At 40.8% G+C, this 22735-nt stretch overlaps 1 long non-coding RNA gene and 1 other non-coding gene across 2 annotated transcripts; one reads left to right on the forward strand and one right to left on the reverse strand.

Annotated features, from left to right (window-relative positions):
- Positions 1-385: 385 nt before the first annotated feature.
- Positions 386-492, reverse strand: LOC118152476 (U6 spliceosomal RNA). The gene has a single exon (XR_004741237.1). It is a non-coding gene; the product is annotated as a U6 spliceosomal RNA (small nuclear RNA).
- A 6812-nt stretch (positions 493-7304) lies between these two features.
- LOC103792038 (uncharacterized) lies at positions 7305-14559 on the forward strand. The gene is made up of 2 exons (XR_013533300.1): positions 7305-7477; positions 14412-14559. It is a non-coding gene; the product is annotated as an uncharacterized LOC103792038 (long non-coding RNA).
- Positions 14560-22735: the final 8176 nt, after the last annotated feature.

Raw genomic sequence — 22735 nt, forward strand, 5'->3', positions numbered from 1 at the left:
TGAGGATAAAGGCGCAGGGGAAAGGTGAATTTGCTGCGTCTTCTAGAGCTGGGATAGCCACCTTCTCTTGCCCTTGGACATCAGAAGTCCATGTCCTCTGGCCTTCAGAATCCAGGATTTGCACCGGCAGGCCCCCAGTTTCTCAGATCTTCAGCTTTGAACTGAAAATTACACCACTGGCTCCTCTGTTTCTCCGGACTTCAGGCTGAGACTGAGCCACACCACCAGCATTCTCGGTTCTCCAGTTTGCAGACGGCCTATGATGGTACTTCTCAACCTCTATAATTGCCACAGCCAGTTCCTATAATAAATCCTCTCTCATCTATTTATCTATATATCTAGATCTAAATCTAGATCTAAATACTTTTTTTCTTTCTTGATTTTAGAAAATATGGAATGCTTCACGAATTTCCGTGTCATCCTTGCACAGGGGCCATGCTAATCTTCTCTGTATCGTTCCGATTTTAGTATATGCGCTCCCGAAGCAAGCACTAGATCTAAATATTCTACTAGCTTTGTTTCTCTGGAGAGCCCCGACTAATACACCATATACATCAGAAAAGCAAATTGGCTTAAAGCATTCTAAGGTCTTTTTGGTTTTTGGAGGAGATAAAGATATGAATTAACTTTCAATATTCCTAAGTTGATAACAACAAACTTTGGAATAATCCTAAAATAAAAACATATATTTCCGACTAGAATAGGGGAAAACTGAAAAAATAAAAAGACAACTCAATGAATTCAAAGAGGACAAGAGGGAAGAAACAAAAGGAAAAGAAAAAGCAGAACCATTAGGAAGCACAGACTATTGTGGTAGTAATACATTTCAAAATAAAATTAATTACATTAAATATTAATATTATACATTCTAGTTAAAAGGCAAAGATGATCATATTAACTTTAAAAATAAGATTATCTTAGACTTCACAGAGGCATAGCTAGAACATAACAAAAGAGAAATGCTGAAGGTAAAAAAAGTTGGACCAGGTAAATATTATTTTTAAAAATCTGGTTTAGTCACATAATGTTCATAAAGTAGCCTTTAAAGCAAAATTTATTACTGGAGATTACATGATAATAAAGCATAATTTAATTAAGAAAAGACAATGTTTCTAAATTTATATGGACCTAAGAATACAGCTTCAAAATGTATAAAGCAGAAATTGATAGAACTACAAGAAGAAAATAATAAAACGATAACCATGTTGGAAAAGTTTTGCATACCTATTTTAATCATTGATAGATCAAGCAGACAAGAAAGTTTAGAAAGTCTATACAACATTTGAGTAGCATAATTCACAAGCGTGATCGAATGGACCTACATACAGCGCTGCACTCAACATTTCAAGAATTTGGATTTTTTTCCAGCTCTTGGGGAACATATATGAAAATTAGCTCCATAAAAGACAATAAAGAACATTATCAACAATTTCAAAAAACGAGTACCATATAGGCCAACTTTTCGGATTACTAGTAACTAAATGTGGAACTGATTATAAGATCATTTTTAAAAGTCATAAACATGAACATTTTAAAACATCTTATCATAATATAACATATAAAATAAATGCTTTTATCTTTCAGTTCAAAAAGTCATGGGAATAGTTATTCAGGTCTACCGCCGTACCACCCGGAACGCGCCCGATCTCATCTGGTCTTGGCAGGGTCGGGCCTGGTTAGTACTTGGATGGGAGGAATAGTTATTCAGTCTAATTCCATTTAAATAAATTCAAAAATTAAAAAAAAACTGAAAATATATTGTTCAGAGATATATTTGTGTGTGGTAGTAACTGTAAAGAAAACAGGAACAAATAACTTTAAAATTTAGAATAGTGATGACCACCAGTGAAAGGATGAGGGGATCTCACTTAAATTGTGTGATGAGTACAGGGGTGTTGCTTTTATAACATTTGCTTTACACTTGCATGAGAGAAAGATCTAGCACCCAATATGATCTGACATGCAATGTGTATGTAGAACAGATATGTGTATATACAGAACGTATACTTACAGAATACACGCTCACACCTTATTTACTACATCTGTGGTAGACTTATTACAAAATAGGCCTAAGTTTTGCTATTTCTGTATATTCTCATTTTGCAAAGTAAATCTGCAGCTTCTTCTAATTAGTCAATTTCCTTACTTCTTGAAACTCTTACTCCCGAGAAATACATCTTCCCATTTGTTTTTCATGATAAGCAGCCATTTTCCATTGGTCTTAATTAGCATTGCCTTTTCTTGATTTATGCAATTTTCCTTGTACTCTCATGACCTCCTTAAAAAATAGGCATCCTGGCCTCCATTTTTTTACATGTAAATTGTCTGGCTTATAGCTCTTATTTGAATTATTATTTTATTAATAACTCTTGAAGCTTCCTAAAGGCATTTGCCTTCTTAAATAGAGAATACTTGAAAACCCTAATAGAAATCACCCACCAAGAGAAAAGAAAAAAAAGCATGTGGGCTGGAGAAGAACTTGGGGAAGGCAGATCTCAGAGTTGAAAGCCAAGAGCAATTCATTTCTATCAGTGGCCCCTTAAAAATAGGCCTGATCCAGTGTTCAAGTATATTATTTTTTAGAGGAGGAAATGAGAGGGAAACTATCCTTCTTTAAATAGTCTATATAAAAAGATTTTCTTAAAATAAGGAAATGCCATGTAGACGTTTCTCTGCACAGGACTGCTGACTTCCTAGGCTTTGTCCCTTGGCTCATGTTCATGTAAATTATTTTTGTTAAAACACGTTCTGTTATAAAAAATGAAGGTGTTTTTCACTTCCCCTTTGCAGTTAACGGCCAAGAATCTTAAAATAACAGGACTGAGCTCCAAGCTGAAACCTAAACATGGCAAACGTGTAAATCCTCAGGCTATATGTGATACAGAGCTAATTAAACAACTAAGGGATTTCCTTCATGAGAAACGACAGGTTGTATCTACCTGCCTTGCTTAGCAGTAACGGGAAAGGGAAGGGGGTACTGAACTGTGACGAAGTGTTTCACTAAACATGACATATCTCCAGAAGCAATTCCTTTGCCCCGCTATGTAGAGCACTAATAAATTTGAGGAATAGCAACTTTTTAAAATAATCTTTTTATTTTAGAACATCATTAGATGTACAGAAAAAGTGTGAAGATGGTATAGAGAGCGCTCCCATATGCTACCCCAACCCTAAAGTTTCCCCCAGTATTAGCACTGTACATTAGTGCAGCACATTGCTTATAATTCGTCAACCAAATTGATATGTCATTAACTAAAGTCCTCACTTTTTCAAGTTTTCTAATTCTTCCCTTAATATCCTTTTTCTGTTGAAGGATCCCATCCAGCATCTCATATTACATTTAGAGCTCATGTCTCTTTTAGCTACTCTTGATTGTGACAGTTCCTTAGGTTTTCCCCATTTTTCATGACTTTGACAGTTTTAAAGACTACCGGTCAGATATTTTGTAGACCATCCCTCAATTGGTATTTGTCTAATATTTTTCTCATAATTACACTCAAGTTATGTGTCTTGGGGAAGAATATCACAGAGGAAAATGGCAATCTCATAAAGTGTCATTTTTAAAATCCCATTTTTCCTTTTTCTAAGGTAGATATGAGCATGTAGGAGTGAACATGTACAGAAAAAGAATCACTTACAGAAGAATAAGTCAAAATGTCACCCATATCACAAGGAAGTGGCCCTCTCTGAGCAGAGTCAGAATATGCCTCCATCCCATATCGCAGCTGCTACTTGGTCAATCATCAAACCTGAAGGAAAGCCAGGGGAGGAAGTCTGCAAGGAAAGAAGGATGAAAGATTTGTCACAAGAATCATTTCTACTTCACAGAAAAATCTTCAAGTGTGGTGGGTCCACCAGAGTGTTCCTGTCTTCTTTCTTTCTCTGTCTGCTTGTCTTATGTCTCTCTCTTTCTCCTTGATTCATTCATTCATTGTTTTATCCTCTCAACTAGTATTACTGAGTGCACTGAAAATTGAGTAGACACAGAAAGACATTCCTATCCTCAAGGTACTTACTTTCTAATGGGATAGAGGTATCTGGTAACAAATAAATGCCATGAAGAAAAATAAAATAGGATAAGAGGAATCAATCTGGGTGGAGAAAAGGGAATTTGCTGTCTTAAGGAAGGGTAAACTTTCCCTCTAGCTTTTAAGGGTTTGGTAATTGAGTCTGAAATAATTGACTGTAGGCAGATTAACAAGAATAAAGATGTATCATGTGCATGGGGGCATCACAGGGAAAAACACTGAATATCTACCAACCCACTGAGATGGAAAAGCTTACAGGGGAGAGAGGTTAGGGATGTAGGCAACTTAGGGGAGAGGGAATAATTTCTGGAAAAGATGAATAGACCCTGAGAAGAACAGGTGGTATCCTGTGTTGAAGTCTGTCTGGGTGTGGGGTCAATCCCCAGTCTCCTCTCCTGGGAGGTGAGTTGAATCTTCCCTGGTTGATGAGATTCCTGGGGACGGGATTCATGACAACTGAGATCTTTTTGAAATATCTGTCTTTAGGCAGATAAAGGAAGTTCACAGAAAAGCCCCTCAAGGCATTTGCTGTTCCCTAAGTGCCCTGAGTCCAAAGTGGCATATTTGGGGGTGGCATTTCCTGAACACCTTTACTATTTTAGAGAGTGATCAGGGAAGTCTTCTCTGATGAGAAGACACCTAAGAAGGGATTAAGGTTCCAGACAGAAAAAAAAACAGCAAGTGCAAAGGCCCTGAGGTAGGATTTGAGATCTTAAGAGGTGTGCTGGGGGGTGGGGGGGGGCAGTGACAGACATACATCTTCGAGGGTTTTATTCTGTTAGATAGAAAACCACTGGTGACTTTTTAGTTGAAACAGTGATATCATCCCAACTAGGTATTTAAAATATTACTTTGGCTTTGGTTCGGCGATTTGTTTGGGAATGGGAGAGCTGGTGGTGCATCTTGGCAGGAAAACTTCTTAGAAGATAATTACATTAGACAAGGCAACAGAAGACCACCCACTGAGCCAAGGTGGTAGCAGTGGAGGTGGAAAGGTGTAGGTAGATTTTGTGTATAATTTGAAGGAAGGAAAAAGGGACATGCATTAATTGCATACAAAATGTGAAAGAGTTTCCAGGTTTCACACATATGAAATTATTCTCTACTAAAAAAAATACATTGCTTCACCCAAATTTTCAGCCTTTAGATATGTCGAGATCTGACCAAGTCTCACATGTACACTCTCTTTGAGGCAATAATAGAAAGACTTTTTTCATTTATTTTTCTTTTCGGTTCTCTCCTTTCTCCCCCAAAAGTCATCTACTTTCATATACTTATCTTTTTAAGCATGCTTTTACCCTTGCTAAGTCCTTTGTGTTATTTTATGCTATTGTATTTCTAATTTACCAAGAAGTATTGGCTTCAAGATCTCATTTTGTTTCTTTTTCTTTTTTTCCTTTTTTACCTAACACTGTGGTTTTAGGATCTGTTCAGGTTGCTGTTTGCACATCTAGTTCAAAGATTTTCCCTTACTGTGCAGTATTTTACAGTATCTATGACCTTACTGATAAATCACTAGGTTGTACACAAATTCATGCTATTACATCGCATTTAGAAATATCCATGTACAGATCGCATTATGGACCACTTTTGGGTATCTCTCTGACAAGGAATCGATCATTCTCTATTCCTATTCACATCCTTTACTTTTTTTTTATTTTTGGAGTTCCTCATATTCTAGATACTAATCCCAATCAACTAATCCCATACTACATTTATTTCCAGTCTGTCACCCATCTGTTAACTTTATCTATAGTTTGCTCTATTTGAACTGAAATGTTTAATTTTAATGTGGTCAAATAATCTGTTATTAAAAAAAATCTTTAAAGTGTACAGAGTTCAGAAGAATCTCAAGAAAGGACTTAGACTCATGGTGGGAATGCGACACAGTCAAAAGTGCATGTTTAAAACTGCCGAGTTGAATTTCCACTGAATGGGGTATGATGTGAAAAACATCAGTACTATAAAGTTCGTCCCCTTATGGAGTTGGTTATGTTCCACCCTATTCATCTTCTTCCCTCTCCATACTTTCTCCCTTGAGGGGTCATATACTCCACTCTCTTATTCATTCCGCAGACTCTAGCCAAGACCTCTTTTAAAATTCAGACTCACATTTTCAACTGCCTGCTCTAGAGTGCAGTAGAAATATGTGTCTCCCTTACCTGTCACTTCTTCTCCCTTCTTCTGACTAACAGAATATAATTACAGTAGTAAACACTTGTATACCATGACAGACATTTTTTCTATGATTTACAAATATAATTCTTTTAAACCTTATATTAATCTTGTCTTAACAACCCTATGAAGTCATACTCTTATTATTCCCATTTTACTGATGAGAAAACTGAGGCTCAGAGAAATTGTGACTTGTCCAAGATGATACAATTAGTATGTGCTGGAACCAGGATATGTTTTTTTTTGTTTTTTTTGTTTTTTTTTTTTTGTGGGGAACCAATTCCATATTTCAGGAGTAGAGTTGACACCATCACACCCCAGGGATATGACCCAGGTTCCCCAGTACATGAGTTGGTCAAGGATAGGCACGTGACCACACTGAACCAATCAAAGTCTCTTTATGGAGGCTTTTTTGTCTAAGCCCTGGGGAAATTCTGCTAATGAAATTGTATTGATATGTGAGGCTACCAAGGGTCCATTATGCTATCCACACAAAAGAACCTGAGGACAGAAAGAGATTGATACCTGATGACATCCCTGGATCCAGTTACGACAGGGGCCAGTACGAACCGAGCCCATTCATTGCCTCTTTCCCTTAACCTCCTTTGCATGAGGCTTCCTTTACATGCATTCAAAACAAGTCCTGACTGCCATCAATAACCTACGAGTACTTTTGTCAGGTTCCTTGTTGTCCTTATAATTTTTTTTTTTTTTTGAGATGGAGTCTCAGCCCAGGCTGGAGTGCAATGGCCTGATCTCGGCTCACTGCAACCTCTGCCTCCTGAGTTCAAGCGATTCTCCTGCCTCAGCCCTCTGAGCAGCTGGGATTACAGGTGCCATGCACCACGCCCGGCTAATTTTTTTGTATTTTTAGTAGAGATGGGGTTTCACCAGGTCGGTCAGGCTGGTCTTGAACTCCTGACCTCTTGATCCACCCCCTGGGCCTCCCAAAGTACTGGGATTAAGCGAACCCCATCAATGCAGAATTCAGAACCCAAATTTCCAGCCACTTCGGCAACTCGGAGGCAGGCATGTGACCCAGGTTCTGGCAGCCATCTGTCTGCACACAGGATCTTACATATGCATGCAGCCTCCATCTTTGCAGATGCAGGTAGCAGCTGATGAGTTCAGCTTTCAGGAGCGGCAGGGGTTACAAATGCAAGTCGTTGGCTCAGAAGTAGCTCTGGTGCTGGAGCAGTAGGAGCTACACTAGCCGATTCCTTTCACTTCCTGCTCGGCAGCGGCAGTAACAGTAAAGGTGGCTACCTCATCAGGTCAGTTCTGCGATGTGATTTGGGGAGTTGCTCATGGAAGCTTAGCCTTGAATCTTGTTTCTCCAGCTCTCCCAACAATTCTGGGGAACAATTCCCCGGGAGAACTGTCCTTTAATAAATCACATTTCTACTTAAATTAGGCAGCATGGTTTCTGTTGTTTGCAGCTATAGTTAGAATGCCAGCTGATATATCCAGTCATAAAACACAAGCTCTAGGAGAACAGAACATAATAAAGGGCTTGACACATAATAGATGATTAATAAATTATAGATAGAATATAACTATGATCATATAACTATTCTGCTCACAGTCTATGAAGGAAGAAAAATAGAAAAATTACACTCCACCCATTACAATAGATAATGATTATTAACCCTTTGGTGACTCTACTTCTAGGTTTTCTTTCTCTATAAGTACAGACATAGATAGACATATAGATATATATAAAGAATGGAATATTTTAAAGTGAAATGTGATTATAAGACACATATAGTTTATAATCTGCTCTTTTTTCCCCTCGTTTCTTACTTTTTAAAATCTTGGTACATCATTGGCATTATTTCATGTAAACAAACATTTTCTCTTTTTGAGACAGGGTCTCACTTTGTCGCTCAATGGCTTAATCACAGCTCACTGCAGGCTCAGGTGATCCTCCCAAGTAACTGGGACTACAGGCACGCACCACCACGCCCAGCTATGTATTTTTTGTAGAGACAGGGTTTTGCCATGTTGTCCAGGCTGTTCTTGAATTCCTGGGCTCAAGTGACCCTCCGTCTCAGTCTCCCAAAGTGCTGGGATTACAAGTGTGAGTCACTGCATCCCCGCTTCCTGTCAACAGATTTTATCTCCATCACCCATTCTTACCAGCTAATAGCTGCAGGTATTCCATTGTATAAAACATATTAAACCAGTTTTGCATTTTGATATGTTTGAATTAGTCTCAGTACCTATGTATTATATATGCAATGTTTTACATATGTGTTAAATTATTATACATGCAGTTATGCATCTTGATTATATATAATTATGGGATAATCAATTCCCTTAGAGAAATATTCTTGACAATGTAACTCTGCTCACTTGGTTGGAGACTTCTCTCACTTTTTATTTCTCCCCAGAATCAAGGCAACAAAAAGGTGGAGTATATCAAATTATCCACCCTAAATATTAAAGGTTTGGGAAGATTATTTGTTTATTTGCCTGCTTATGAGCCCTGCTTATCCCATCCCATCTTAATCCCTTAGGGTTTTTTGTTTGTTTGTTTGCTTGTTTGTTTGTGAGACACATCTCACTCTGGAGCCCAAGCTGGAGTGCCGTGGTGCAATCATTGCTCAATGCAAGGTTAAATTCCTGGGCTCCATTGATCCTCCCTCCTTGTCCTCCCTAGTAATTGGGACGACAGGTGTGTAACACCACGCTCATTTATTCATTTATTTTGCTAGATCTGTAAAAACCAAAATTCATTACATTTTAAGCCTAGCTTTCTGATGACGACTTCAAGGTCAAACGTTTTCTCAGACATTTTAAAAGCCATCTTAGTTTTGCATGTAGTGGCATATTTTAGGTGATTAAGTATAATAAACCATGCACTATGAGAAAACCCTGAATCAAAAACCCGAAGGTCTGGTCAAGAAAAAGAAATGTCTGCCTATTCCTGAGAACTGAGTTTGCTAAGTGAGACCTGCCCATTTCCCTATTCTGTGGCTAGCAGAACATCTTGGATAATGAAGATTTCCCTCAGGGCTACGTGGAAAGAGACTACGTTCCTGGTGATCAGCAAACATGTATTTCCAATTTGGGGCATCTTGTGGTTAATTGTCTCTTTTATCCAAGGGGTAGCCTTCCTGACTCCTCCCCAGATATATATCATTCTCTCCAAGACGCCTCAGTATAAATAATAGAATAATTGTAAAAATGAACAAATGTACTCCTCTGCATTCAAGTGGTTACCATGGCAATGAGTGAATCACCAGTGTAAATTTCCTCTGAGCCAGCCACTCGGTGAAGGACCCAATGCTGCCTGTCTTAACCAGAGCCTGCCTCTGAAGCTGAGCTTGTCAGACCCTCTCTTCATGGAGTTAGAGGACACTCAAACCTATCAAAGAAGAGCTGCCCACCTTCTAAATCACAGATCTCTCAACATCTCTCTCTGTAATCCCACTCAAATTGCACGCCCAATAGGCTTCCTAATGGAGTCAGCAGAGAAATGATTCATATCAGCCCTAAGTGTTCATTAGAAATATTGGTACTAAATGAACTAAGATAATTTATCTGAAACGTGCACTTAAAATTATTCTTTTTTCTATTTCCAGCTTAGTGAACGATTTTCCCTTTATGAAACCTTAGGAGGCTTTCCATTCAATCGCCATAATCCTTTATATTAATATATTTTGGAGCCAGTTTCGTATTTAACCGTCTTTATTCTCTTAAATCTTTGTCTTTCTTCTCCTCTTCTTCCAGCTTTTCTTCTTCTTACTCTATAATGTTGTCTACTAAGTGTTTGCCTCCATGTCACCCATTAATGGCCAGAATACATTAAAAAAATCATTGTTGTCAGGACTCGTAACTGAAATAGCCATTAGAGTCACAGTCCTGGAGGAAGGCCAGTGCCAAACACACTGCTTGGGTTGTATTTGATAACCACGGAGGTTCTCTGTGTGTACCTAGGCCCCAGAGTCTTCTAGTAAAATTGGACTTTGGTCTTTGGCCAACTCAGAGCCCTCCTTATCCCATCCCATCTCATCTCTAAGGTGCTTGTTTGTTTATGAGACAGGGTCTCACTCTGTAGCCCAGGCTGCAGTGAATGATACAATCATTGCTCACTGAAAGGTCAAATTCCTGGGCTCAAGTGATCCTCCCTTCTCAGCCTTCCTAGTAATTGGGACTACAGGCAGGTACCAGCATGCCCAGGTAATTTTTTTTATTTTTTGTAGAAATGGGTCTGGCTATGTTGCCCAAGATGGTCTCAAATTCCTGGCCTGAAGTAATCCTCCCAACTCAGCCTCCCGAAGTGCTGGGATTACAGGCGTGAGTCACCACAACTGGCCTCTAAAACTTTTAGTGATACATTTCCTCATGTCTGCAAGACCCTGACTGGTTCCAAAACAGTCTGAGTTCTGCCTGACCAACATGGAGAAACCCCATCTCTACCAAAAATGCAAAATTAGCTGGGCGTGGTGGTTCATGCCTGTAATCCCAACTACTCAGGAGGCTGAGGCAGAAGAATCGCTTGGACCCAGGAGGCGGAGGCTGCTGTGAGCTGAGATCGTGCCATTGTACTCCAGCCTGTGCAACAAGAGTATAACTCCATCTCAAAAAAAAAAAAAGTGCTGAGTTATTGCACTTTTCATCTGCCAGCACCAAGGAGAAGGAAAGAACTCCTTCCCGGGGGACGGAAGAAAAACGGAAAAAAAAGAACTTCCCTGAGCTTTTGAGGATTGAACCCCTTTGACTCTGATGCAGGCTGCAGACTGGGCACATGCACATACCTTACATCCACACATATTTTCTCCCATACACAAACACACACTAAATTTTTGGTCTGTTCATGGATCCCCAATGAAGGTTGGGGTGATAATTGCTGAGCAAAATGCATTATTCAGGATGAAAGGGTACAACACCGGATCCTAGCATCTGGTTTTCGTCCTAACATAATTGATCCATGAGTGCTCGTTAAACACTTCTTTTATGCCTAGATACTCTTATCTCTCGCTAGGTACTTTGAAATGAAAAACAAACGAAAAAAATATAATCCTTGTTCTGTAGTATTCTGTAAGTTAGCAAGATAAGTGAAGGGAGAGAAATACATGAATGAATAAATAGAAAACATAGGAGGATAAAGGAAAAAGATAAATCTCTGTCTCTCTCACACACACACACACACACACACACACATACACACACAATGCAAAAAGGAAGACAAGGAAGGAAGAGAAGAGAACTAGTGGCTGGAATTAGTCACAGATGCCTTCAAAGAAGTAATTATTGAATAAAACTCCAGATTACAGGTCACACTCCAACCACAAATGGGAAGGAAATTGGAAACTCCAAAGTAGGCTCTCTGAGGTTAATAGTGTGATCACACACCTACTTCCTTATTAACTCCAGTGTTAGTTTTTTCCATATCCAGAACTGGGAAGGAGAAAGGATGTACAGTTGAAAGAAAATAAGGACCTCTCTCTTCACCCAAAAGTGGTGTGGTTCTGCATATTCTCTCAATGTTTTAGTTGTGGAAACCCGGCAGTGCCAAGAGGCTGTCCTTGTCTCTCTGCAGGGTTACTGAAGTCAGAGAACTGCTCTGTTATGGGAAGAGTTCATGAAAGTATTTCTTAGGCAGAGAGAAAAATAACAAAAGGGGTTTTTTCAACTTAAAATATTTATATGAACAGGAATACTGTGCTGTATCACTCAAACGTTATGCTGAACTGAGAATCCGGGCAACCTTCCCCAGGACTGTGCCTCGGCAAAGCAGCTGAGCTATGGAAGATCGAGTTTATAGAAAAATGCGTAGCCAGCACTTGATGGTCCATATGTAAGGGGCCTAACAATGAGGGTCTTGCATATGAAGTATGTGCCACTGGCTTTCCAAAACAACAGGAGAGGATGTATACTTTAGATAGCATGTTCTGGTTTCTATCTTTTTTTTTTGAAAGATTTTAATACAACTGTCAGAACTGACCAATTATTTAAACAAATCTAATCATGGCTGTAAAAAGAAATCATTGCATTTTAGAGTCTCACACTAAGTTCGCATATCTAAAGTTCAAAAAATGACATTTAAGAAACATGAAATTTTCATAGAAATAGAGGCAAGTGTGCATCCAATCTAAAGTCCTCCGAGGCGACAATCTGCTCCCAAATTGTGTGGATTAGAGCACTATTAATAGCTACAGGAATAACCTAAAATATCACATGGAAGCAAAGTGAGAAAGGGAACGATTTCATTAGAACCTGAACATTTCTGTTTTTTAACCTGATATTTACATTATTGTAAACATGACAAATTGGGAAAGAAGTCCCTCCTTAGTATTGCATAAATGTGCCTATTTGATTTTGCATTTAATTACAATGATTTGTGATTATTTGCTAATTATTTGGATAAGGAAGTGGAAAATAGAAAGCCATTCTGATGGAAGGGATGGGGGCTCCTCACTGCCACATTAAGTAGGCCTTTGTGATCCTCGGTCTACTCAAGCCCTCTGCAGTAGCTGGTACTATTACTCTTTCTTGAAGTTACATTTCATAGCCTGTCTGCTACTATCTTTTTTTTTTTGAGACAGAGCCTCACTTTGTTACCCAGGCTGGAGTGCAGTGGTGCGATTTCAGCTCACTGCAACCTCCTTCTCCCAGGTTAAAGCGATTCTTCTGCCTCAGCCTCCCGAGTAGCTGGGATTACAGGTGCCTGCCCCCACACTTGGCTAATTTTTGTATTTATAGTAGAGACAGGATTTCACCATATTGGCCAGGCTGGTCTTGAACTCCTGACCTCAGGCCTACCTTGGCCTCCCAAAATGCTGGATTACAGATGCGAGCTGCCGCACCCAGTTGTGCCACTGCTGTTTATCTTCTCTCCATCTATTAGCTCATCTTAAATCCCTGCCTCCGACCTCCAATGTGGATTTTCACCTGTCTCTATTTTTGACCCTTTCCCCTCTTGTTCCACAATTTCACAGGTAGATCTGAACCATCTCATAGTTTCAGCCATCTTACAGACCAACGTGTTCAAAACTCTACTCAAGCCTAAAGTTACCTCCTGAGTATCAGGCCGCAGTTTCCATGTTCCACATGAGACATCTTCACTTGAATATCCCCTAGCCTGCTTAGGTTCAACATATCTAGAATAAAAGTATTATCTTCATCTCCAAATTTGCTGTTCTCTATTATTTCCTTCCTAGTGTAATGTCACCACCATCCATCCATTCATTCAACAAATACTTACGGAGTTCTTACTATGTGCCAGACACTGTTCTAGGTGCTGGGGATGATATATCAATATACAAAACAAGTCCCCTGCCCTGATGGAGCTGACATTCTAGTGGAGCGACCCAAATAACACAAGCCAGAGGCCTTGGAATCTGCCCCCACTCTCCCTCTCCACTCCAACGTCCCAGCGAAACTTATTTCTGTGTCTCTACCTCACCTCTTACAATAGGCCATGACTGTGTCCTGTCTCCCATCTCTTCCTACTTTCATCTGACCTCCACCAGAGTGACCTTTCTCAATTGCCAAGTAGCTTTTCATTGCTCATAGGATAAATTCATCGTTCAGGCTTGTGCAGCCTGGCTTCCTTCTTCTCCTTGTGTACTCCCTAGTCACTCAGCAACCTCTGTACCCGTCCCCAAACACATCAAGTCTTTCCCAACCTCTCTGTCTCCTTCAGAAGAAGGACAATGTCCCCACCGTCATTTTCTTTCTTAGCCCAGAAATGAATTATCACAGTAATACTTACTGTGTATTAAGTGCTTACTGAATTGCCAGAGACTACGTTAAGCACTTCAACATACATTACTTAAACCCATAACACAAGTCTGTGAGGTAGGTTCTACAATTATTAACTTGGTTTTACAGAAGAGGAACTGATGCTTAAAAATTAACTTTCTCAGGTTACACTGCTACAAGATATTCCAAGTCCCTTGCTCTCTGCACAAGGCCAAGCTCCCTGCAACCCAATGCTTTGTACACATTAGACTCTCACTTAATGCTAATTAAATTATTTAATTTTGTTATATCTGCATCTTTTGTTGGAAGCTACTGATGAACATCTTAGGAAGTAGATATATAAATAAATAAATTCCAATCAAGATAGGTTTTATAACTAGGGATGTCTTAGCACTCTGCCTTCAGATCCCAGAATGACAGTTTTTTTAAAACTGTAGATGTAGTTTTTTCTTCACTTATCTCCTTTCCTTATTTCTCTTATTCTCTTAACTTCAGAGTGTGCTTGCAGAGGTTGTGATGGTCGGAAGCCAGAGAGGATGGAGATGGAGATGCAGAGGACACCCCAGAGACAGAAGAGCAGGAAGGCTCCATCCTATGCCCAGGAACAATAAACTATAAACTCGTGTCTCATGGTCCACACTAATTTTCTCTCTTTGTCTTGGCTACTCTCTCCTCATTCCAGTCCGTCTGGGTGACAATAACTCTGGGCAGAAATGACAAGGACAAAATATGAGTTTCTCCCCACCCAGTTTTAGAAGCCCAGGTCCCACTGATGATACCCAGAAAGACCCTCTGGGAAAATGGTCAGAACCTAGATTTTCTGCAGTATCATCAAATCCCAATATTTTGTTCTGTTTTCACTTGCTCTAACCCAAACATGATGGAGTTGCTCATGGCCCCGTAAGCAAGTCAGGAGGCAGAAACTTGTTTGTCATTTTCCCAACAGACAGCGGGTGGCAGCACTTGGTAGACATACTGGACGATGAAGACTATTTGGGGAAATCAAAAATAATGAAATTAAAAATTTTAAAAAGACATACTTGGAGGAGAGGGTCTCCCAGTGCATGGCCTGAGACAGCTAGGACAGGGGTGAGGCATGCCAGAACAGTGTTAGGCACCGTGGGTAGTGGTTTCCCATGCCAAGGTAAGGATAGGGATGAAGGGATCAATCTGTTTCTCTCCCTTGATCTGAGTAATTGCCACGAACTAAGATGGAGCTTAAGAGAGGGGTCTCCCACCTTGTCCACCTTGTCCCCTGGGACTTAGGGTATGTGTAGGTGTCTCATTACTGAGACCCCCCTGCTCCTGCAGGCTGGAGATGAGGCTGTAGCCAGTGTGGAGGCACTAGCCCTCAGGGAGTGTCTCTGCTGCTTGTCAGGAAGGAGGAGGAGGGATGTACAGTCAGCCCTGGCCTTACAAGCCAGAGATCAAGGGTCAGCCAGGAGGTGGTGGCAATGGTGCGAGCTTTATTCTGTGGCACACGGGAGCCACTCCAGAAACCCCGCAGAGGCACCAAAGTTTCTATAAATGACCTTACCCATGGCTCTGAGGCACAGGCCTCCTCTTCCTAGGAGTTAGCCCCCAACACTGAAGGAATGAAACTCTCCTCCTCCCTCCTCTGCTCTCAGCCTCCCCTGACTCAGAACCTCATTCTTACCTTTGCCAGGTCACCTCCTCTGCTTGAGGAAGCAAGACAGGGGGCTTCTGGCTTTAAGGGAGAGTGTATAACAAAGATGGGCAGTGGGGAGGGGAACACTGAGGAGGCCTCCTCCAGATGAACCCTGAGAGGGTGTCCGGGCGCGGCCATGCCTCCTTCCTCTGCTACATGCCATCCTTTTCGAGCAGGTAGCCCAGCACTGCTGTGATTACAGAGAGGCCCTCGCAGGGGCCAGTGGGTTGAGTCTAGTTTCATCGGCCCCCAGAACAGTGAGTCTCAACCCAAACTCTGCCACATGGACACCTTCCTCATTGCAGCTTCTTGGAGGAGAAGCAAGAGAAGGTGAAGGAGAGGTGGTGAGCAGCACTGAAGGACTCAGGAGAGGAGGGGATGGGACTGGGACAGAACTGCGTCTTTACCACCGCTCAGACAGGCAGGTAGGGCCAAGCAATGGTTGAATGTGAAAAGTCTATAGCGTTCCGGGTCATCTCATTTCATCCTTATTTTGTTGCCCCCCTTTTATAGCTTAGGGAATGAAGACTTTAAGAAGCTGAGCTTTGATATTTGACAGATCATTGCAAGTCTTGAGGCCCCAGTGTCTTCACCTGCCATGAAATAGCACATTCTGACTCATGTGCCACAAGGAATATCCCATAAGGCCAAGGCTTTTGCTCAGGCCCCATGGTGTCATCATGTCCACCATGCTTATTTGCAAGAACCTGGAAAACACATCCCATGAGGCCATGCCCTGTCCCCCTGCCAGTGACGGAAGGGCCCCATCACAGCTTTCCCGAAAGCTCTTCTTAAGGTAGGCATGTTGAGGTCAAGAAGGTAGCTTCTGTCTTTCATGTTCAGTGTCAATTTCCCAGTGTACAAGACCTCTCTGAGGTCTGGGGAAAGAAATTCAGACTCTTTGGCTTTAAGGAAGGGAACATACAGAGAAAGCAAGAGGGAAAAGCAGGTGATTGTGGCAACAAGAAACATCCAAGACAATGTCTTATTTTGAAAAATTAATTCAAGCATGGGTGGATAAAATAAATATTTAGGCTGGTAACCCTTTAATCCTGTAAGACCTGTTTGAGATTGGGGTGGACCAAAATTATGACAGTATTAACAGAATAGTAAAACTTTCACTTATGTTTTCTGTTCATTCTTCAGCTTCCAAAGAGTTAAACATATATACAAGTATATGGTTTCAGCTACTCCTTGGCTTTATTGAATAACCAATTGATGGAGACCTTTACTTATGCTGACATTCATGGAAGCTGTACCTTGAAGACAGGGTTGCCTTGGGCCCTGGGAGAATCAACATTACATTATTATTATTTTTTTTTGCTTCAATCTTTTATGGACATCATGCTGATTTTTAATATAGATCTTTTTATGATGAGTTTGAGGATAGCAGAATGACTTTTATGAGGACAAACCTGGTTACTCTGTATGTAATTCATCGGGGCTTTTAAGATGTAGAAATTTGATTGCCTGCCTAGTGTGGGGGCTTCTTTTTATTGCCCATTCAAGTTTTTTTATGAAATTCTCTGGCATCAGATAATATTGCTGTATGATAAGAGCAGGGAGTGTTTCTTTGACCTTGGTGATGGTGGTGGTTGTGATTTGAGAGTCTCTTCTCTCAAATTCTCACTTTGCATAGAACATTCAGTCACTCCCTGTGAAGATAGTGTAATGTGATGATGGTTTAACAGCTCCATAATCACAGCGGACTGAAATGGAGGGTGCTGATGTCTTCCTCTGTCTGGAAGCCTGGAAATCCCAAGCCCATCACACCATGAGGCAGACCAGACTCCTACCCCCACCATGGAGGTGCAGGTGACAAAAGTCAAGTGCAATGTTCAGATGGGCAAGCCCAAGATCAGTCGGACAATTGTATGATGGAAGTTGTAGGCAGCATTTCCAGGGCTCACAAGGCAACACCTGCAGAGCCAAGGAAGATAACGGAGGAAAAGGCGCATTTCTGGGCTCTGCCTTCTCTCTCCAATAAAACGTCCACTATCACTAATGAGGCACTCTTCCTGTTTCTCAAGCTCTATATTCAATACTGTGCATGAATTACCTCATCTAATCCTTACATAGATCCCTACAGAAGGGGAAACTGAGGTTTATGGAAGTTAAGTAGTTTGCCTAGGTTGCAGAGTGCCTGTGCTTCCAACAATTAACACTTCACTAATCTGGTTTCTACTGTCAAACAAAAACCTGGCGATCTATCTTCTTCAAACCTACTGTGTGTACAATCAAAGGCACCATCTTTCCTGCCAATTTGGCAATTTCATATGACTTCCCTATCGTTCGTGGTCATACTCATTTCCTGCATCATCACCTCAGTTCAAGCCCTTACCAAAACCTGGACTTTTACAATCACCTCCTTCTCAGACTCCCCGTCGGCAGTCTCTCTTCTCTATGCCAGTTTCCTTGATCTTCGTCATGTGTTGTATAACTATGTCATGTTCCAACCCACAGTCTTCACGGACAGTCAGTGTGGTGTGACAGAGAGGCACAGCTTTAACACCAGATAGTCCTGTGTCTGAATTTCAGCTCTATCCCTTATTACCAGATGACCTGTGAGCCTCAATTTCCTCTTCTGTAAGTAGGGTTCTTCCTGCTAACCTCTGAGAGTTGGGATGAAGATAAAATATGTTAATACATGTAAGGTGTCTAACATTGGCCCTTAAATGGTTAATGCTTCATAAATGTTAGTTTGTATCCTTTCAACGGCTCTCATTGCCCCTTGGATAAATTCTGCACGGGGAGTCACATTTTTCTTCAACTTTTTTTTCACCAACCTTTTGTTCTAACCACCACTCACCTATACAAAGTCCCTGTTCTAGTTAAACTCTACTTGGGCCTTTCATTTTCCTTTCTAAACACCTTTGTACATGTCATTTCTCATGCTGTCCCTTTCCTCCACCAACCGAAAACTTACCCATCTTTCAGGACTAAAGAGAGTTTACCTCTTCTGTTTTCACTCCTGGACTTATTTTACCAGGGGAGCTTGCTTTTCCTCTGCAGCTGTTGCAGGATGTGTCTGAATCACTCACGTAGGCACTCATTATTACTACATTTTGATGGTGATATTTTCCCTGCATCTCTCTTAATTCCTTACAAGCACCTTGAGGGCAGGGCTAGCCCTTTGTTTTGCTGTATTTCCCATGTTGACATCCCTGTTTTGTTGTACCAAGTGAGCACCCAATAAGCATCTGTGGTTGAAAGGCTGGATCGTGCTGGAAAAGAATCCTATCAAGTGTGAGTGTATCCCAGGTGTGTCTCCTCCCCACCACCCCAGCCTGCCACTGTGCCTGTGCCTCCCTGGTTCCCAGGTTCTCTGTGGGGCAGGATTTCATCTGCTGCTCGCTGGGCCCCTCACACCGACAGATAGATATTTAAATAAATGATGTGGCCAGTGATGACAGCCTTCACTAGAACTTTAAAAACGATGAGCTATTACTACCCTGGCTCTCGTCTCCCAAATAACATCTTTACAGTCGCTGCCAGACCCCTGGTGATGAATTTCTTCAGAGTTCACAGCAGTGCCATGGGAATGAATCACTCTGTTCATCCTCTAGACTCAGTGGAATGCTGCTGGAAGCCCAGATATGTTATCTGCTGTGTTCTACTGTCTGCTGTCCTTATCCCTCCCGCCAGACAGTAAGTAACCTGAGGACCAAGGTGAAAGGGTATGTATCATCCTGTCTTCTACTGTGTCTGGCACAGCGCTTTGCATTCTGGTTGCCATGGTAGTCAAATATGGCCAGTTCTCCCCATTCTGGGATTTGCACTGCCATATTCCTTGGGCCTCGGTGGGGCAGGTGACAAATGTGGTCAGCAAGTGGTGGGTAGAGTGACGAATGCCCTCTCCAGGCTGAAGTGCTTACCTCATTGCTGGATTGAAACCATCCACAGCTCTTTTCCCTCTGGCCATGGGGAACAACAACATTTCAGATGATGGCCACCCCATTCCCTAGGGCCACTGAGGGACAGAGTCCCCTTGCTAACCTCAGGCACATGTCATAAACAAGAAATAAACCTTTGATGTCTTAAGCTGCTGAGATTTACAGAGTGTTTGTTTTTGCAGAATTACCTGGATCATATCTCCACTCTCCTTGTGTTTATTGAAGGAAGGAAGTAAGGAATTTGGGTTAGGATGCAGTGGATTTGTTTCTTTTAAAGTCTTTTAGAAGAGTTAAGGAGGCAATTAATATGAAGGAGTTATTTGTTGCAATGCTTCCTCCTGCTCAAGTTACCATTAAAATGTCATCCCCTGGAGTCAAGCAATTAGACAAGGTGACAACTGGACTCAGTAAATAATAAAAGTTAAATTATAATAATTGTCATCATTTACGGAATGTTTAGTATCTTCCAGGCACTGCACTAAAGGCTTTGCATAACTCTGTCATTGAATTCTCACTATGACTTAATGAGGCAGTTCTGTGTGCAACTAATTCCCATTCTACAGATGATAAAACGAAAAGATGGAGAAACTAACTAACTTGCTCAAGGAAAAACAAATAGTAAGTGACAAGACCCCGTGTTGAGCTGACAAGAGAGAGGATTTCCATTCAGATTAAAACTACTCAGAACTTCCCCCTGGCTAGATCTAGAGAACAGGAAGTTGAGCAATAAGGTTGATGCAAGGTGAAGAACTCACCTGAATAATTCAGCTCTAAATATGATGTCAGTTTAACTAGATGGGCAATCTGCAGTAAACCCCACCTTTAAGTAGTTTCAATTTCTATATCCTTGGGTTTCCCAGACAGAATGATTCTAAGCTGAGATATTAGGACAAGTAAGTGTCAATCAGGGAAAGGGTGAGACAGGCGGGGAGCAGCAGGAGAGAATGGAGGTGGAATTCTGGATGGAAGACATGCACAAGAAAAGAGGCGCCTGCAGACAGGAGCTTACAAGCTCGTTGCTTCTGGAGGCAACCTGAGTGAGAGATTAGAACAAGAGCCAAATGTGGAGTCCGTACCTCTGTTTTCTCAGCTGTGAAATCAACTATTAGATAATAATAGCCAAGATTTGTTGAGTGTATGCTATCTGCCAGCCAATATTCTAAGTGTTTCACATGGATTAATTTATCTATCATTCTAACAGCCCAGTGAAGTAGGCACTATTTTAACCTTCATTTTACAAATGAGGAAATCAAAGAACAGGAAGTATGCTTGGGAAAATAACTTTCCCAAGGTCACACAGTTAGTAAGTGATGAAACTAGGAATTGAACTCAGAGCCCACTGTAACCACTACACTCTGCCTTCTAAAATATAAGTTCCATGACAGCAGGAATTCTTATCTATTCCATTTGCTGCTGAATCCCTGGTGTCTAGAACAATGTCTAGCACATATTAGACCTAAAATAAGCAATTGTTAAATTAATAAACAACACAAGTAAATAGTTAATAAAATAGGTAGGTTTTTTACCCTAAGGATTCTGCAGTTTCTTCTTCAGAGTTTCTTATAACTATATTATATGGTTTGGGTCTGTGTCCCCACACAAATCTCACCTTGAATTGTAATAATCCCACATGTTGTGGGAGGGACCTGGTGGGAGGTAATTGAATCATGGAGGTGGTTTTTTCTTGTGCTGTTCTCATGATAGTGAATAACTCTCACAAGATCTGATGGTTTCATAAAGGGGAATTTTCCTGCAAATGTTCTTTTGCCTGGCGCCGTGTAAGACATGACTTTGCTCCTCATTCACCTTCTGCCATGATTGTGAGGCCTCCGCAGTCATGTGGTACTATGAGTCAATTAAACCTATTTCTTTTATAAATTACGCAGTATCACTAAGCAAAAAGAACAAATCCGGAGGCATCGCACTATCTGATTTCAAACTATACTATAAGGCCACAGTCACCAAAACAGCATGGTACTGGAATAAAAATAGGCACATAGAGCAATGGAGAATCTAAAAATAAATCCAAATACTTACACCAACTGATCTTTGACAAAGCAAACAAAAACATACAGAGGGAAAAGGACATTCTTTTCAATAAATGGAGCTGGGATAACTGGCTAGCCACAGGTAGGAGAATGAAGCTGAATCCTCATCTCTCACCTTATAAAAAAATCAACTCAAGATGGATTAAGGACTTAATTCTAAGACCTGAAACTGTAAAAATTCTAGAATGAAACACTGGAAAACTCCTCCTAGACATTATCTTAGGCAAGGATTTCATGACCAAGAACCCAAAAGAAAATACAATAAAAACAAAGATAAATAACTGGGACTTGATGAAACTAAAAAACTTTTGCTTTAGTTCTTTAGGAAGAGTCAAAAGGAAGAGTCCTTTTAGTTCAAAAGGAAGAGTCAGCAGAGTAAACAGACAACCCACAGAGTGGGAGAAAATTTTCACAATCCATACATCTAGCAAAGGACTAATATCCAGAATCTACAATGAACTCAAACAAATCAGCAAGATAAAAACAAACAATCCCATCCAAAAGTGGGCTAAAGACATGAATAGACAATTCTCAAAAGAAGATACAAATGGCCAAAAAACGTGAGAAAATGCTCGACATCACTAATGATCAGGGAAATGCAAATGAAAATCACTATGCAATACCATCTTACTCCTGCAAGAATGGTCATAATCAAAAATGAAAAACTAGATGTTGGCATGAATGTGGTAAACAGGGAACACTTCAGCACTGCTGGTGGGAATGTAAACTCGTACAACCACTGTGGAAAACAGTGTGGAGATTCCTTAAAGAACTAGAAGTAGAACTACCATTTGATCCAGCAATCCCACTACTGGGTGTCTACCCAGAGGAAAAGAAATCATTTTATAAAAAAGATACTTGCACATACGTGTATAGCAGCACAATTTGCAATTGCAAAAACATGGAGCCAAACCAAATACCCATCAATTGATGAGTGGATAAGGAAACTGTGATGTATAGATAATGGAACACTACTCAGCCATAAAAAGGAATGGATTAATGGCATTTGCAGTGACCTGGATGAGATTGGAGACTACTATTCTAAGTAAAGTAACGCAGGAATGGAAAACCAAACATCATATGTTCTCATTCATAAGTGGGAGCTAAGCTATGAGGACGCAGACATAAGTATGACACAATGGACTCTGGGGATTTGGGGAAAGGATGGAAAGGGAGTGAGGGATAAAACAGTATAAATAGGATACAGTG

The sequence above is a fragment of the Callithrix jacchus genome, chromosome 3 (genome assembly GCF_049354715.1).
Source record: "Callithrix jacchus isolate 240 chromosome 3, calJac240_pri, whole genome shotgun sequence".
In the NCBI taxonomy this organism is placed as follows: domain Eukaryota; kingdom Metazoa; phylum Chordata; class Mammalia; order Primates; family Cebidae; genus Callithrix; species Callithrix jacchus.